The following is a 17,092-nucleotide window of genomic DNA, read 5'->3' as shown; positions in this document are numbered from 1 at the left end:
ACATATATATGTGCACATGTTTACATTTTCACCAGAGAGAAAAAAATACTCCTTTTAAAAGGCATGCTGAGGTTGCAAGCAATCAATTGAAGTCTTACATATTAAACAAGGTGCCACAACATTAAAGACACAAACAAAGGGAGCTTCTTGCATAGTTTGGTCAGCTAAAGGAAATAATTTTTCTTATCATGAACCTTGAATCTAATAAGCCATATGGATCCTGCAACAGAAATGGGCAACAAGCCCCTAAGTTAGTAACAAGTTTAAACAGGCAACCAAGGAGAGGGCGGAGGAAGGAAGGGTTTTATCCACGGTGGGGGCTCCTCCCTGAGGTCCTGCCATACCAAGATGTAGGTGACCCAGTCGGGGTGGCTCTCTCGTCCAGGGCGGAAGATGATGTTCTTAACTGCTAAGATGAGGGGAAGGTGGAAAGTCCCCTCCGGTGGCCAATCCACGGAGAATGTGGGCCACTCACACGAGCAGAAAGTCTGCCATTTACTTTTTTTAACCTGAAAGGAGAGATTGTGAGCCCTCTCTCGAACCTCCGACCAATGGTCGAGGGTGAGGGACAATGGGGACGATGTCGTTTGTCCCATGGTGTTCTGAAGACAAAGAGTGGTTAGCGTACGCGCGACACAACAAATAACCGTTCACAACAGTCACAACACACAGGACAAACAGGCCGGCCACCTCACTCTCATGTCGATGTCCGCTCCCGGCCGGCAGGAAGGACACACGACAAAGTCTGGTAGTGGACAACCTTTTCTTTTTATTTTCCTTCTCCGTACAGCCTGCCCTGGGTTCTCCCAGCTGAAGCCTCCTCTGGTCCGCTCCCCGCGGCTCCTTTTGTGCTTCAGTCTGCCCCAAAGCCTCTACCGGTCCGCTCTCCGCGGCTCCTTTTGGGCTTTTACTTCTGGGCTTCTACCTGGCTTCTTCTTCCGCCCAGGGGTGGCACCGGTATATATACGGGTACAGTGTCCAATCATGTTAAAGTAAGCAAGGCAAGCTGATTGGCTAACATCATCAGTTGCCAGGCAGACTATATTGTTGAGCGGGTTGTTTACGCGGTAAGCAGGAAACTAACATATTCGATGGGAGGGGTAATCTACCTCAGGCTTTGCTCTTTACCACAGGCCGCACGTCCGCCGCGCAAGGCGAGCTATCACAGACGCGGCTCCCAACACTCTCACGCATTAGTTTCACATCAAACGAGTCACCTTAGGGGGTGCCTCCAGATTGGCCCGGACGGACCACAGATTGGGAATGAAATTCCCCAGATTGGCCCAGACGGACCACAGATTGGGAATGAAATTCCCCAGATTGGCCCAGACGGACCACAGATTGGGAATGAAATTCCCCAGATCGATAGGAAAATCCTATCGCAGACGGTGAGTCACGGAAAACCGTGTGGGGCGTCCCCCGATCACCCAAGAACAGAATTTGCCCGTGAAGTAGAGCCGGAGTTCGGCCTGGGGCGAAAGGAAATGGCGGATCGATCCAAAATGAAAGTAAACAAAAACTGGCCGTACTACTTACCCCAGAGAGGTGCCGTTGGGGTCTCCCTCTGCGAGGAGGTCTCTTCTCAGTTTGATCTCGCTAGGGCCTCCAAAATGTTAGACCGGTGTCGCGAGGAAGACTCCAAGGGCCTCGCTCTCATGTAAAAACAATGGGGTTTTTATTATTTCGTGTACACGGGGTCCTCCAAACAGGTGGAAACGGAGAACCCTGAGTTGGGGCAAGGCTGGTGTTTTTAAGGATGAAAACCGCAAAGCAAGCAAGCATTGTTACAGAAGCCAATCATAGCAGTTAGAGCAGAACAGTTGGTGATTTGTCCATTTGTGATTGGTCAGATCATGAGGGGCGACCAGTGGGTCAGAGTTGATTAACTGTCTTGTTTTGCACAGCTTATTTTTAGGTCACCTAGCTCCTGTGTGGCTTGGTTCTGACATACTTCCCAATCTTGATTAGCATAGTCAGCAGACTTTATCTCTGAGTTTCCTGACATAATTACCTTACTTTAGCACCACAACCTTTCTATTTGTAGAGGGCAACAATGGTTAACATATCAATTGGGTAAGATTTTACAATTCTTTACAGAAGAGAGCATTGATTAACATATCAATCTTTTACCCAGGGAAAAAGGAAGACACACATTTACAGTTACAGGTATTACTATGATATAAACGAAGCTATTTCTGTGAAGAATGTACAATCTAATACAATCTGATGCAATTAACACAATTTGTGACGGGGCTACCAGATAGGGAAGACCCAGGATGTCAGGAGCTAGTACCTCAGGCCTTTGTTTTATGGCCTTTAGGAAGTTAAAACTTAACCTAGTTGGATTTGAAGGGAGAAGGGGAGGGGAAGCAGCAGATGGAACGAGCTTTCTTCGTCTCTTCACCTCAACCTCACACCAATCCTCCTGCCTCTGCTTCTTGACTGCTGGGATTACAGGCATGCACCACCACAGCTGGCTCTTTTTAGCTTTTTGAATTGGCTACTTAGTTCACTGATTCTTTATCATTCTTAACTTCTAATGAATATATTTAAAGGCAAAGGATTTTCTTTGAAAATCATTTTATCATGTCATATCTTAAAATCTGATAATGTCCTGGGGGAGGGTGTTTCCCAGGGGCTCCCTGAGAAAAGGTTGCAGAAGACACCAATAAAAGAGTGCTGTCCTATCAGGCTTTAAGAATTTCAGCATAATTCCTCCAACATTTGAAATTATTTTCCCGAGCAAAGCCAACAATATTTACATGGACAGTGTATGTGTGAATAAAAAAGACACATCCCTCAAACTGTATGATAAACTAGTGTACAGTGCCTTCCTGGATATGATTACAATTTTAGGCTGAACGTGATGGCACATGCTTGTAATCCTAGTGCTTGGGAGACTGAAACAAAAGGATTGCTGTGAGTTTGAGACCAGCCTGAGCTACAGAATGAGACCCCTGTTTCAGAAAACAAAACAAAACAAAAAAAATAATTTCAGAGGTTCAGTGGTTCAATTGGAAGCAAATAAACTGAATTATGAAGTAAATTAGACAAACAATAGGTATTAATGTGCTAAAGATTAGTTCCATAAATCTTTGAGTCTTTCCTAACATTTTAACATACAACATGCACTATGTGTGTGTGTAAAACATTTTTAATCTAGGTTGTAAGCTCCTGTGAATGGAGTTACTCCTATTCAATGAAAGCCAAAGAAAAGGAAGTAGAGAAGCAGTATAGAGGAGCATTTGTCCTCATCAGAGGGTCTAATCTACATGGTTTACAGAAGAGCTAGGCTGGGTATAGCTCAATGGGAAAGCAAGGGCCCAATGTTATGGTGGGATACACTGTGTCAACTTGAGAAGTTTAGAAGTTTAACTAAGACTCAGCAGGGAGGGAGCTAGGGTTCTTTTTCTTTTTCTTTTTTTTTTTTTATTTAAGAGGAAAAAGAGAAAAACACAAAACAAAACAAAGTGGTGTAAGGTTACACATAATACAGAACTACAAAAAAAAATAACAGTAAGAAATCACCTATTAATAGATTACATATTATCATCTTGGAAATAGTTGCTCACATCACAGTATCAAAGAATACAAAGTAGACATTCAAACAGAGAGACTGCAAACAGCTGTGTTCAATGATCCAAAAACATTAATATAGTCAGCTATTTAACACCCCTAAACACACTTGCTGTTATATCCGGGTTAGAGCTCTTTTCTAGGGTTCTTTTTAAATATCCTCATCCTGGGGAAGAGGAGGGCAAGGAGATTTGCTGAATATTACACCCACCCTTGAGTGGGAGATGGCCTGTGTGCAATCTAAAGGAGGAAAGGAGGCTTGCTGTGCCCACCCTGCTTTTGATCTGGCTGCTGCCTTGAAGTGCTGCCCCAGTGCCTTGCCACCCTGCATTCGTTTGAGCCAGCTTATCATAGACTGAAACTTCCCCAAACAGTGAGCTAAATAAACCTTTTTTTCCTTCATTTTGGGTGTTGGGTATTTTGTCCCTGCAACGGACACCCAACCCGTGTGAGGCCCGAGGTTCCACCCGAGCAGCACAAAATGCAAGGAAATAGGCAGAGTAAATGACTTGTTGGTTCGGATGATGACCTCAAAGTGCCACCTCCATTGTATTCTATGTCACCTCTTCCGCTATTTAATTTGTTTCCCTATATTTGTAATTGGGGCAAAGCAGGCGGTTCCGCTTGCCTAAGAGCACTAAATTTATCCAATCCATGTTTGAATCTGTGATTTTAAAATTTTATTTGTTCTTGCACTTTTATTGCATTTTTTAAAACAGTTATAAACTATATTTTTATTTACTTTTTTTAGTCAGAAGATCATAAAAAGTTATTGCTAAACTAGATATCAAGCAAACAAAGGTGATTTAGAAACCCAGTTACCTTTGAGTTTATTTAAAGTAAGAGGAAAAAGTCATAACGTTTTCATGCAATACATACTTGGTTTTCTAAACAACAACTATGACAAACAGTAGAAAGAATTAAGGAATGTTGTACTTGTCAGCCATACAGAATGGCAACATTTTGGGTTGTATGTTGTTGGGGACCACAAATTAACAGTAGCTAGTTTTACATACTTCCCTAGAGATGAATAGAGACTTGGGATTATCAGTATCACCCTTTTGAGATTTCCCATTATCTCATTAGGGGTGGCCCATGCTTCCGTATCTACTAAGACCAAGACTAAGACTAAAAGATGATCCAAGGCAAGAGTCTCATTATTTTAAAATTAATGCCACCCTCCCTTCTGAGCCATCAGATAATTCCTCTGATTTTTTTTTGGTACCAGGGATTGAACTCATGACCTTGCGCTTCAAGGCAGATGCTTATGCCACTGAGCTAAATCCCCAGCCCTATTCCTCTGATTATTATAGAGAACCTTTTCCCATCCTTGTGGTCCAGGAAGGTTTATATTTGTAATTCCAAGGACAAGTTACTGGAATTCTAGCGAGTTAATTCCAATCTACCTCTTCTAGTGCAACCCAAGGCAAGAATACAGACACTAGGACATATATACAGTTATGGGGAGCCAAGGGGTCCTAAGTCCAGCCAAGATTGTAGTTCACTGGAACAAAGATCATACCCAGGGTCCAACCCAGGTCTTATTAATTCCTCATGAGGGGAGTGGTGCGGGGACAGTGACCATGAGAGTGGTGGGAAATACGTGACTGCCATAACTATGTGAGCTGGGCTAGGTAGGAGGTCTGAGATCACCTCTGCGATAAGCAGAAGGCAAGAAATGCAGAGAGAGCAATCTTCATAACACAACTGAGGTAGTATCAGTAATTTGGGGTCGGTGCTTTAGCTCTGATGTACAACCCTTTTTGCCCTGGGAAGTCATAGCCTCTTTCTTGAGGCTCTGTCCCAGCCCACAGCATGGATTTCCATCCTGCCTGGCTCAACCACATGTTTGGGGAGTCACCGGGTGGGATAACACTGACCTGTCACTTTTCTTCAGAGGTTACACATCAGCTCCTCAGCTAGCCTAAGTGACATTGCTTAAAGCCAATTGAAGTCAAATAGCCTCATCAGCTCTGTATATATCAATACATGAAGATAGGACTGAAAGAGTTTTGGCCCAGACAGGACACTGTAGCTGGTAAAGCCTCAGGCGGAACCAAGGAGCTCCATCTCCCCCACCCCTAGGAATTTACCTCTGGCACCAAACGAGTGCCAGTGGGCTACCTGTGCATCACTAATGCCCCTTAGGTTCCACCCCAAACCTAGGCTACTTATATGCCTCCACTCCACGTGTTCCACGGAGAGATTGCCAACCCCAGGGGGAGATGCTGCACTCCAGGGGGTCAGGGGTGTCTCTCCCCGAATTCTCAAAATAAAGGTCATTTATATTTCATACTTCTTTTCAGCTGCCGCCGGTCCCCCACAGTTCTATCAAGGACCAAGTTTATCCAAAATGGAGATAATTACTCTTCTTTTCAAGGAGAAATCAAGGAGAGTTATCTGAGTGGTTCCCCACAATTATTGTGCATACCCAATAAATAATTATTATCTTGGAGTGTTATGATCTTTGCTAATCATGAAGCACCGACCTCTCAGCTCCCCTCTATGAATTACTAAATTTTTTCTGTTTTTCTTCATCCTTTACCATATCCCTCCCGCAGGCAGTTGGGGATCTTGGCCAGGTCCCTGATATTTGGTTCCTGAACAAGGACTACCTAAATTGAGGTGGTGGGGTGGGGGAGATAGAGGACTGTACAGGGTGAAATTGGAGATGCCATATGAAAGGGTTTGACCAGACAGGACACTGTAGCCAGTGAAGCCTAAGAGGCGGAACCAAGGAGCTCCTATCTCGCCCACCCTTAGAAATTTGCCTATGGTGCCAAACCAAGACCAATGAGCTACCCGTGCATCCCTGATGCCCCTTTAGGTTCCACCCCAAACCGAGGCTACTTACATACCCCTGACGCCAGAGAGAAAGTCGGACTCCAGCGGTCGGGGTTTTGGTTTTCTTTCTCTGTGTTCTCAGAATAAAGGCCTCTTTTGTTTTATACTTCTCATCTTTTGGATATAATCTTATCACTCTAGTGAAAGTGGAAGGTAAAGCACTTGGCACCATGGAAATTTTTCAGTTAGCTGGTATAATGGGGTAAAATTTGTCAGTAAAAGAACAGAGATACTGCACTGTTGCATATATTGTTGAAGCAGGCAGGAACTGGACTTGGAACCCACAAGTTGACAAAAATGTTACAAGAAATTGTTAAATATAATCCATGGTTTCCACAGCTGGGAATCTTGGATATTAAACATTGGGATAAGGTGGGAAAAAATTTAAAGAGAGCTCATGGCAGAGGAGGAACTGTTTCTCTTAAAACCTTCCCAGCTTGGACCTTGGTAAAGTCTGTCTTAGGCCCATTAAGTGTTCGTATTCCCAAAGTTTCTTTCTTAGAACAGAACAAGGGAAAAAGATATAAAGGAAAAGAAAAATTGCCCATTGTGCTTCTGGCTCCGGGGAGAGATCCAAGCTGGGTGAGAATTTTATTTTATGTATTTATGTATTTATTTTTTCTAAAGCCATTTTATTACAAGGATAAAATGAAGAAGAAGGAGGAGGAAGAGGAGAAGAAGAAGACAGCTACAACAAAATTTCAAAACACATCAATAATCAGGGGGCAACAGTGGTACCTACATTGCACATTGTCATTCCCAAATCATTCAATCGGGTGAGAATTTTAAAGAAACTCCTCAGCCTGCACCTCCAGATTGTTTGTTTGTTTTGGTATTTCTAGACAGGGTCTTGCTCTGTAGCCCAGGCTGGCCTCAGACTCGAGTTGATCCTTGTGTTTTAGTCGCCTAAGTGCTGGAATTACAGGGATGCACTACCACACCCAAATCTTCACTGTTTAACGATAAACATTCTGAACCTTGTATATCTAAATACCAACAAGCTCTTAAAAAGGTGGCTACAAAGCCGGGCGTGGTAGCTCACGCCTGTAATCCCAGCACTCTGGAGGCTGAGGCAGGAGGATCCTTGTGAGTTCGAGACCAGCCTGGGCTACAAAGTGAGCTCAAGGCCAGCCTGAACTGCACAGCAAGACCCTGTCTCAAGAAGAAGAAGAAGAAAAAAAAAGTGGCTACAAAAGGAGATGTTCTGGGACTTGTTGTTTACCAGCAGTGGTGAAAAACAGTCCTAATAATGAAAGTCAGCTTGTCCCTAAACATCAGGTGTTTGAGTTTAAACTTCTTAAAAATTAAAACAAAATGTCTTACCTTTGCAGAGCGATCTTCACTTATCTCTGGACCGTATTTAAAAACTGGTCTAGATTTAATCCTAAGGCTCTCTTAAAAGAAAATGGATATACAAGTGTTAGTCCAAATGTATCTGCCTTTCAGTTCTTAGGCAGAAATGGAGATGAACTCTTCTTCTTCAACCCCTCAAGAATGAGACTGACTGGTTTTTATAGCACAGATAAATTCACTGATAAAATGAAAACAATCCTAGGAAAAACAGTTTCAAACAAAAACAGGTTTTAAAGAATAGACACAGCCCCAGCCCCTGGAGGACTGCTACCTCTCTCTCATAATTTCTCTAGAACATATTACATTATCTTGAAGATAATCTCTTTCTACAACCAAACCTGGCCTGCTTGCCCCCTGCAAGTAATTAAAATTACCTTTAACAATCTTTTTTTTTTTTTGATGAGTACCAGAGATCAAACTCACGACTGCACACCTGCAAGGCAGGTGCTTATGCTGCTGAGCTAAATCCCCAGCCCCGCCTTTAACAATCTATCCAATTAGAGGAAATAGTGACATGTGGCTCTCAAAAGAGCAATTTTGGCATTGGCTATGACTGTCCAACTATGGCTATCAAAGCAACAATGAGTAGGCTGTATAGCTGGATAGACCATTAGGCTAGGGCCCATCTTACAGACTGTGTTTGCTTTCACAGGTGTAAAAGGTTTTATTCCGATTCTTCATATAAGACATCTCTCTTAGTTGACCTACAAAAAGTTATGACTCATCTATTTAGTTACTAACTTAACACCTATAAAAGATCTATTGTAATTCAAATTGGCCAAATATATTTGAATGTACTCTGATTTTATAAACAAAGTATCTTAAGTGTATCCATCTGTCTAATCTGTAAATAGCTGCTTTATTTGAGCTCACCATGTTTCTTCTTGCTACATTTTTGGAGTTTTGAAACATTTGTCTCTAAGTTGGCTTATAGATAAATGTCATCAAAATTAAAAACATGCTTCCAGCCAAGTGGCCAACTGGTCAACATGATGTCAAAATTGGTTTTATAAACATTATGCTTATTTTTGTCTGTTCACAATGACTCAAAAGTCTTTTAGAGTCAAAATAATGGGCTAATTATTATAATTTGGTTCTAATAGGTCATCAAAAAATTGCTAAGATAGTTAGAGATCCCTTAGGGTGGGGAAGCTCGTGGACAGGACTCCCTTTAGTGAATAATGGAGTACCTACCTGAAAAAATTTTACTCTAGTCTTTGATCCTGAAGGGGCCAGTGGTTACCATAATTGTATAGGAGACATCCCAATACATTTTGTTAAATATATTATTGAAATATGTTTATATTGGTCATCATCAAAAGGGTAAGCTTTCTGTGGGCAAAGCAATAGGATTTATTAAAGGATGATCTTTGTGTGGTGTCTCATGCCTGTAATCCCAGCACTCAGGAGGCTGAGGCAGGAGGATCATTGCAAGTTCAAGACCAGCCTGGGCTACAAAGTGAGCTCAAGGTCAGCCTGAACTGCATAGTGAGACCTTGTCTCAAAAGGACAAAAAAAAAAAAAAAAAGGATGGGCTTGGCATAAAACTAAATTAATAAACAAATTTTCAGGGGCTGGAGGTTTAGCACAGCGGCATAATCACCTTCTTTGGAAGCAGGCAGTCGTGAGTTCGATCCCTGGTACTGATAAAAAGGAAAAAGACAAAAAAAAAAAAAAAAGAAAGAAACAAATTTTCCATTTAGCTATGACAATTTATTACACTAATCTCACGGGGCATTAAATGTTTATATGCCTTCTAGATGTCTTATAACATGTAAAACTGGGGTTGTTTATGTGATGTTTTTTCTTTGAGATTCAGATATCTGCCTTTTTCTTGTGCTCCAGGCTACTTGTGATGAAAGATATATGTCAAACCAATATGAGAGCCCTTCTCATATTGGGGGGAGGATTCGATGATATATTTGTTATTCATGTGTTATTAAACTTAGAGATACTTAGGTATTAAGCAGTCCAGACAATGTCACAAAATTCTGCAATGACATTGTTATGTGAGAGCTTCTTATGTACTAGATTGATATGACTGACTAAAAAGGTTATTCTGTGCCAAAATGGATATTTCAAAAATAGTGTCATCATAATTATCATGCTATAATATTATGTATGGCTTTTGTTTTTTGGTATGGGGATCGAACTCATGACCTTGTGCTTGCCAGGCAGGTGCTTATGTTAAATCCCCAGCTCATGTATGGGGAAACATGAAATCTCATGTTTTCTTTACAAAGTATAACTGTTGTCTTTATAAATTATAACTCTAGAGATTCAACTAGGATTCAATAATTGGTAAGAAGTAACAGTCTTTTGGCTGTACTTTATATTTCAAGATACTTGATACCCAGATAAAATTATAATAATTAAGCTCCCTGCTCCCACTACAATGCTGATGTCACTGATCATCTCTTCTGGGTATAAAGTTTAGAGACCAGAACCAGAAAGATAACTGGGCCAAGAGGACAGCCAGTATTCTAGCCCTGGCTCTCCAAGGACAATGAATACACAAGAGATTGCTGAGCCCCAGAGGAAGGGAAAGAACAAATTTGCCAGTTGTGCCAAAGGAGGACCACCAAAAGAGAAAAGTCTATGCTTTCATAGAAATCAGCATGGTCAAGCAAGACCATGACCCATCCTGATGGTTAACGCTGACAAAGGAATTAGTAAGCTCTATATATGATTCTAAAGAAATCTAATCTAATCTAAGCCTGAGGAGACTTAACTGACCTTGGCAGAGAGCAAGAGGTTAATTTAATTTGGTCTCAATTTAACTTGGTTTTAAACATCCAGCAGACAAGGATAACCAAAAAATATATAAAACAATGTCATAATAATAAGCTATATTATAGGAAGGGGCTCCAATCACTAACCTCTTTTGTCAGTTTCCAGCTATACTAATTGACCACAGTTATGGGCTATTAAGAATAAATTACAATAAAATCTGTAAGAATTCATAACTACTTAAGCTACGACATGACTTCTATCTGAGGACCATTAGATTAGCTTTCTGGACAAGTCTCCTGACAGCAATCCCTAACAGCCACTTTTTTCAGCATAAGCAGTTAAGATGTTCTCTCCTAACCACAGTTAGGGATACTTCTTCAGAGTATGGACAATTACAGATAGGTAAGTAATTCAAGAATATTGTGGGCAGTCAGAGAGGCCCAGGCCCTGGAAAGATCAGTGCAGAATACAGTTGTGGCTGGAAGTCCAATTACAAAATCAAAAGGGGGGAATATGATTACTTTTACATATGCAATTAGATCTTGCTATCTTTAAATTTTTAAACTTGGTTGTATACAGTAAATGTCCTCCATCAGAACTTCACTGGGAAAAGGACAGATCTGCTGAGTGTACTAAGAGCTCAAGTCCTATAGAAGGATATCCTAACAGAAAAGTGGGCTGGCCCAGTGCAGTTAATAATGTGAGTCAAGGGTATGCTTGTGTACTTACAGACAGTGGAACACCATGATGTCTGCCCTCCTGGACTGTGTGACATGGAGGGAGGAACATCCCAGCACCGTGGTAGATGTACTTCCCCCAAAAGGCCCCCACAATGAAAAATGGGGCAAGATGACATCCTTTTAAAAAGAAGCACTTTTATTTTAGCTGGCCCAGTGACACAGTGCAGATGGAATTTAGACTGATTTTTTTTTTTTGGTCTTTTTCGTTTTTATTGATACCAGGGATTGAACTCACGACTGCCTGCTTGCAAGGAAGGCGCTTATGCCGCTGAGCTAAATCCCCAGCCCCTAGACTGATTTTTATAGTTAATTTTTGATTAGCTCATTGATCATTAAGTACATAGTGATGAGAAACAGAAACAAGGTGGGCCTTTGTTCCCTTTTGCTTGAGGTCAGAGGCATTTCACAGTGGGTGGTTAGCCAATTCGTAGCCCTTGGTCTGCCAATTCCAAGAACATTTGTCTCTCATAAAGGGAGCAATGGTTGACACAGCATCATTTGTCTCTTGCAAGGGAATAAAGGTTGACACAGCAAACAGGTTACTGGGGTGAGGGGGAATGATGCATACAGAACAGCATGATGACCGGTGGTTGATGCTTGGTTACTAGGGTAATGAGCTCAGCACAGAATGACAATACTGCTAATAACTATCCTTTTAATTAAGTATTTTAATTTTTCAGCATCTTACTATAACATTCCCCACTGATTTTTGTCAGTGATTCAAATCATTGGCTCATGGAGTTTTCAAGCAGAGGTATCTGTTCATAAACTTGTGTCCCAGAATAATTGGCATATAAGCAACAATTTTTTCCTCATGCCAGACAGAGGCCTCTTTTCTTTAGGAACAGGAGATCTAGACCCTGCTGGTTTTGTGAAACCATCTCAGCCAGTGAACTTAAAGAATTGTCTAATTTGGAGACAGAGTCACTAAGGGCTGCTAGATCTTGGTCAATGAGTGCACTTAAGTGTCTATAATTTTGGTCTCCAATTATTAGGCTGGACACTCCTAAGCCTATTGACCTTGTTATCTCAATTTCTAATAATACAGGTAAGAGCACAGGATTTCTCTTTTCACTCAGACTGGACTCTTTAAGTCAAAGCTAGGGAACAAGTGACTCCTACCAATATCTCCAGAGTACCAATACACTTGGGGAAAGATATGTACTAATATGCAAAGCTCAGGTGCTGGGTGAACAGGTGATGCATGGAACAAGGAGTTATACCAGAAGTACAGGCAAACCAGCTCCACTGGGAGCAACAAGGTGCAGATTAGCAGGATAGGAAAAATTACGAGTCAAAGCTGAAGAGGTAAGATTACAGAGTGCAGCATAAGGGGAAGTGTGCAAGGAGTAGGAGGCAGAGTAAACACAGGTTCCTGGAGTGCCCTGTAAATTGTCCAGTGTGAGCAGGGGCCCAGCACCCCACCAACAAGTGGTGTCATCTGCACAGGAATTTAAAAGTTGATTTGCCATAAGCAATGTCCAGAGGCAAGAAGGGGTCTAGAGATGGTGCAGAAATCGCAGAGGGCAAAAAGGTCTCAGCAGGGCTGGAGATTTAGCTCAGCGGCATAAGCGCCTGCCTTGCAAGCAGGCAGTCGTGAGTTCGATCCCTGGTACCGATAAAAATGAAAAAGACAAAAAAATAAATAAATAAATAAAAACAAAAAGGTCTCAGGAGCAGGAAGTCTAGTGGAGGAGAACAGAAGATACGGTCTCCAGAATGAGGAAAAGGTAACCTTTATTTCCCTGCCAAGGAGGTATAGATTCACAACCCCAATGTCTACAAAAATATTCTGTGTCTATAGACTGTGAACATCTGTGATCAGAGGCTGACTGTTGCTTTTGGGGCAAAGATACCAGCCAGTGGACTGTAATTTGTTTTGACTATGTAGGTCTCTGCAAGTCTCTATTAGCAACCAATCATGCAGCATGGCATGTGGACCAAACAATATTCTCTATTGTCTAATTTTTTTAAACCTTTTTTTTTCTTTTTCATTTTTATCGGTACCAGGGATCGAACTCACGACTGCCTGCTTGCAAGGCAGGTGCTTATGCCGCTGAGCTAAATCCCCAGCCCCTGGAAATAGTAATTTTTCAAGTTCCAAACAGTGGTATGAGGTATCTCCTTGGGGTCTCCATAAGGAAGGAACACATAAGAACAAGATTATCGGATACATTTGGCAATATTAAGCTTTACAGAATCCTTGGAGGGAACAACAGTCCACTTATCTGTAGGTTGATTGCTGTTGGAGGCCGGAACTGGCTTGAAGTGGCAATGATGAATCCAGGCAGGCTTTTCAGTGACTTTAATGGCGGTTGGAGTGCTGAGGGACCACAGTGTAGGAGCCTCCCCACCATGGTTTGAGAGACTCACAGTGATGTCTCTCGATGAGGACTAGTGTCCTAGGTTTCACTGCAGGATATTTGTCCTCGGGATGGGCTGCAGGCAAAGGTTGTTCTTGGAATAACTGGTGGATGGAAGTCAGAGCTAGCTGAAGGGCCTGGAGGGACTTAGCAAGATCTTGATTAGACAGATTAGCTAGTTTTTCTTCAGATTCTTAGAAATTAAGAAGAGGAGGTCTCCCATATAGAGCTTCAAAAGGGGAAACACCTGCAACATAGGGGTACATTGCACATACAAGAGGGCAAAAGGAAGGAGACTCACCCAGTTCTTGCCAGTTTCCAATGCCATCTTAGTTATTACCATTTTTAAGGTCTGGTTCATCCTTTCTACTTATCCCGAACTTTGAGGCTGGTAAGCACAATGGAGTTTCCAATCAATCTGCAAAGCTTGGGTTAGTTTTTTTTTAGTTATCTGGACTATAAAAGCTGGGCCATTGTTGGACCCCATAGATAAAGGGAGGCCAAATCGGAGAAACTGCTATCAAGGCTGACTCAGACTTAGTAGGAAAAGCTATCTACCATTACTATTAAGTACTTATTCCCTTGAAGTCCAGGTTTTCCCATTTTTGTGAACTCTATTTCCCAATGTTTTCTAGGCATAGTCCCACAATAACGAGTGGTTTTCATTTGTTGCAGTCGCTTTGGGTTCACCAACTGGCACTGAGGGCATCTAAGGCTCACAGACTGAGTAAGCTTCGATAACTGAAGGATAAAGAAATGATCTCAAGGGGCTGGGGATTTAGCTCAGTGGCATAAGCACCTGCCTTGTAAGCAGGCAGTCATGAGTTCGATCCCCGGTACCGATAAAAAGGAAAAAGACAAAAAAAAAAAAAAAAAAAGAAATCATCTCAAAAAAGAGCAGCTAGTTTTGATCCTCCCATGTGAGTGGACTGAGCTTGTTGCATGAGTTTTCGTCCCAAGGCCTCGGGGGGGGGGGAGCACTTGATTATCAGGCAGTTGGTACCAGCCTCCGGGATATCAGGCTTTGCTTGGAGTTGAGCTACCAAATGCAAGTCTTTCTGAGTGCAAAAGGGCTCTAACACAGTAGGTGGAATCAGCAGCAATGCTGGGGCTGTCTCAATCCCTACTGACTTTGTGGCTGCTTTTTGGGCAGCAGCATCTGCTACATTATTTAATAGCCACTTTCCTTGGCATCCAAATGGCAGCTAACAAATCCAAAATTTGGGAGCATTTTTGATCTTTTGGCTCCCTTACGTCAATAAACCCTGTTCTTGATAAATGGCCCCATAAACATGGGCAGTAGCAAATGCATATCTGCTATCAGTCTGACAACTTGAGTGCTTCAGTGAGGGCAATGAGTTCAGCCCATTGGGTGGTGTTCCTGGCTCCAATGTTTATTCCCACAGAATCTGAGAGTCCATGATGGTGGCTCCCACAACCCGCTTACCTTGATAGATGTGACTGCTTCCATTGGAGAAATACAATGGAACTCTGGACAGTGGGTCATCTGTCAAGCCTGGTCGAAGCCCCATGAGATGATCAGAGGGGCAAGGAGGGGTCATTATCAGGCAGCAGAGTAGCTGGATTCAAAGCCACTGTCTCCTTAAAACTGATGGTAGTCGGATCCAGAAGTAATGCCTGATAGTGCATGACTCGGGAGTTAGGCAGCCATCGGTCCGGCAGAACTTTGATGAGAGTCTCCAGTGAATGAGAGGAGATAATTAAAAGTTTTTGTCCAAATGTTAACTTTTGGGCCTCTTTCACCAGCAGGGCCACTGAGGCAATCATATGCAGGCAAGGCAGCTATCCGGCTGCCACATTATCAAGTCTCTTAGAAAGACAGGCAACAGGCCTTTGCCATGGTCCTAAACTCTGGGTCAGTAATCCTTTTTGCTATCCCTTGCTTTTTATCAACATAGAGGGAAAGAGGTCTTTGCAAATTCGGCAGAGCCAGAACTGGAGCTTCTGTTAAGGCTGATTTCAGTTGCTTAAAAGCCTGGCAGTATCCTATGGCTCCTAGAAATTCTCACACTTGCTTTCTAGTCACAGGGACTGGAATCTGTTGAATGGCTTGCATTAGCTGGGAGGAAAGAGTCAGTTCTGAGCAAACTCTAATAACTAACTGAGGGGCATTTCCTCAAATCTCTCAAGCCTTTGCAATCAGGGGCCAATAGTTACAAAGGCAATATCAATGGCCCTTGCATTTTCAGGTGCCACAGGATCTATGGCTGTATAAATGCGATAGGCCTTTAGTAATCTTTCCAGAAACTCTGAGGGAGACTCATCATCCAATTGTCTCACCTTTGCTACCTTGGACAAATTGGTGGATTTTCTGGCAGCCCTTAAATGCTTCTGAGAACAACTGATGATACCGATACTGAAGGAGAGCCCTCTTACCTTTGGTTGTCTAATTGGGGTGGGACAAAGGGAAAACAGGTTCTGGCATTCAGGATCAGAGGACGAGTTTTCATCTGGAATGCACACTGCTTTTTATCCTGGAGCATGAATGCTATCTCTCTTCTATTGTAAACAAAACCTGCAAAATCTGCTGGCAGTCATCCCAAGTGAGGCGATGAGTGGAGAAGACAGATCCTCCCCCTTTTTAGGATATAATCTTATTTTAATGGGAACATTGTGCAGTAAAGGTTTACTGATCCAATTCTGTCAAATTCTGAACACATTTATTTTTCTCTGTTTATTTGCTCATTACCAGTCAGTTACCTTTTTTCTAGGTTTTAGACAACATTAAAACTTTTAACAAAATCCTTGAAGTGACTTCCTTAGTAGTCTAAAACATATTAAATCATTTTATGTTTTTTTACCACCTTAAAATGTTACACTTTAAAAACTGTAACTTTTCAAACTGGCTCAATAACAGTATGACTGGCTTTACTTGGTAAAATCAATAGGATTTTAAAAACCATAAACATGTATATATATGTATATATATTTACATTTCTGGTTAAATATATATATATATATATATATATATTTTTTTTTTTCTTTCAACCAGAAAGAAAAATACTTTTTAAAGGTATGCTGAGGTTGTAAGTAATCAGTTGAGGACTAAAACATTAAACAAGGTGCCACAAAAGACAAGACCAACGTTAAAGACACAAACAAAGGTTTTTCTGTCTGAGGTTCAGCAACCTAAAGGGAAATAAATTTCATTATGACCCTTAAGTCTAATAAGCCGCATGGAACCTGCAACTCTAGTTTAAGAGAAATAAATCTAAATGTTAGTATTGAGGTAACAGATTCAAACAAGCAAATGGCTCCACAGTAAAAATATACCAAGCCCAAAACCAAATAGATAAAAAATCCCAAATCACAAATGGGCTAGAAGCCCTTTCCCGGAGGGTGTCCCGCTCTGGTGCAGAAGGAGCCAGCCAAGCTCGTCTGCAACTTCAAATGTGTGCACTCAAATTACAAAGAACAAAAGACCCAAATACTTACAGATGGTTCAAACTGATTGATCGGTGA

This window comes from Cavia porcellus, unplaced genomic scaffold (genome assembly GCF_034190915.1).
Source record: "Cavia porcellus strain 051 isolate PalLab524CR breed Dunkin Hartley unplaced genomic scaffold, mCavPor4.1 scaffold_26, whole genome shotgun sequence".
Taxonomy (NCBI): domain Eukaryota; kingdom Metazoa; phylum Chordata; class Mammalia; order Rodentia; family Caviidae; genus Cavia; species Cavia porcellus.
This window is presented reverse-complemented; position numbering follows the sequence as displayed.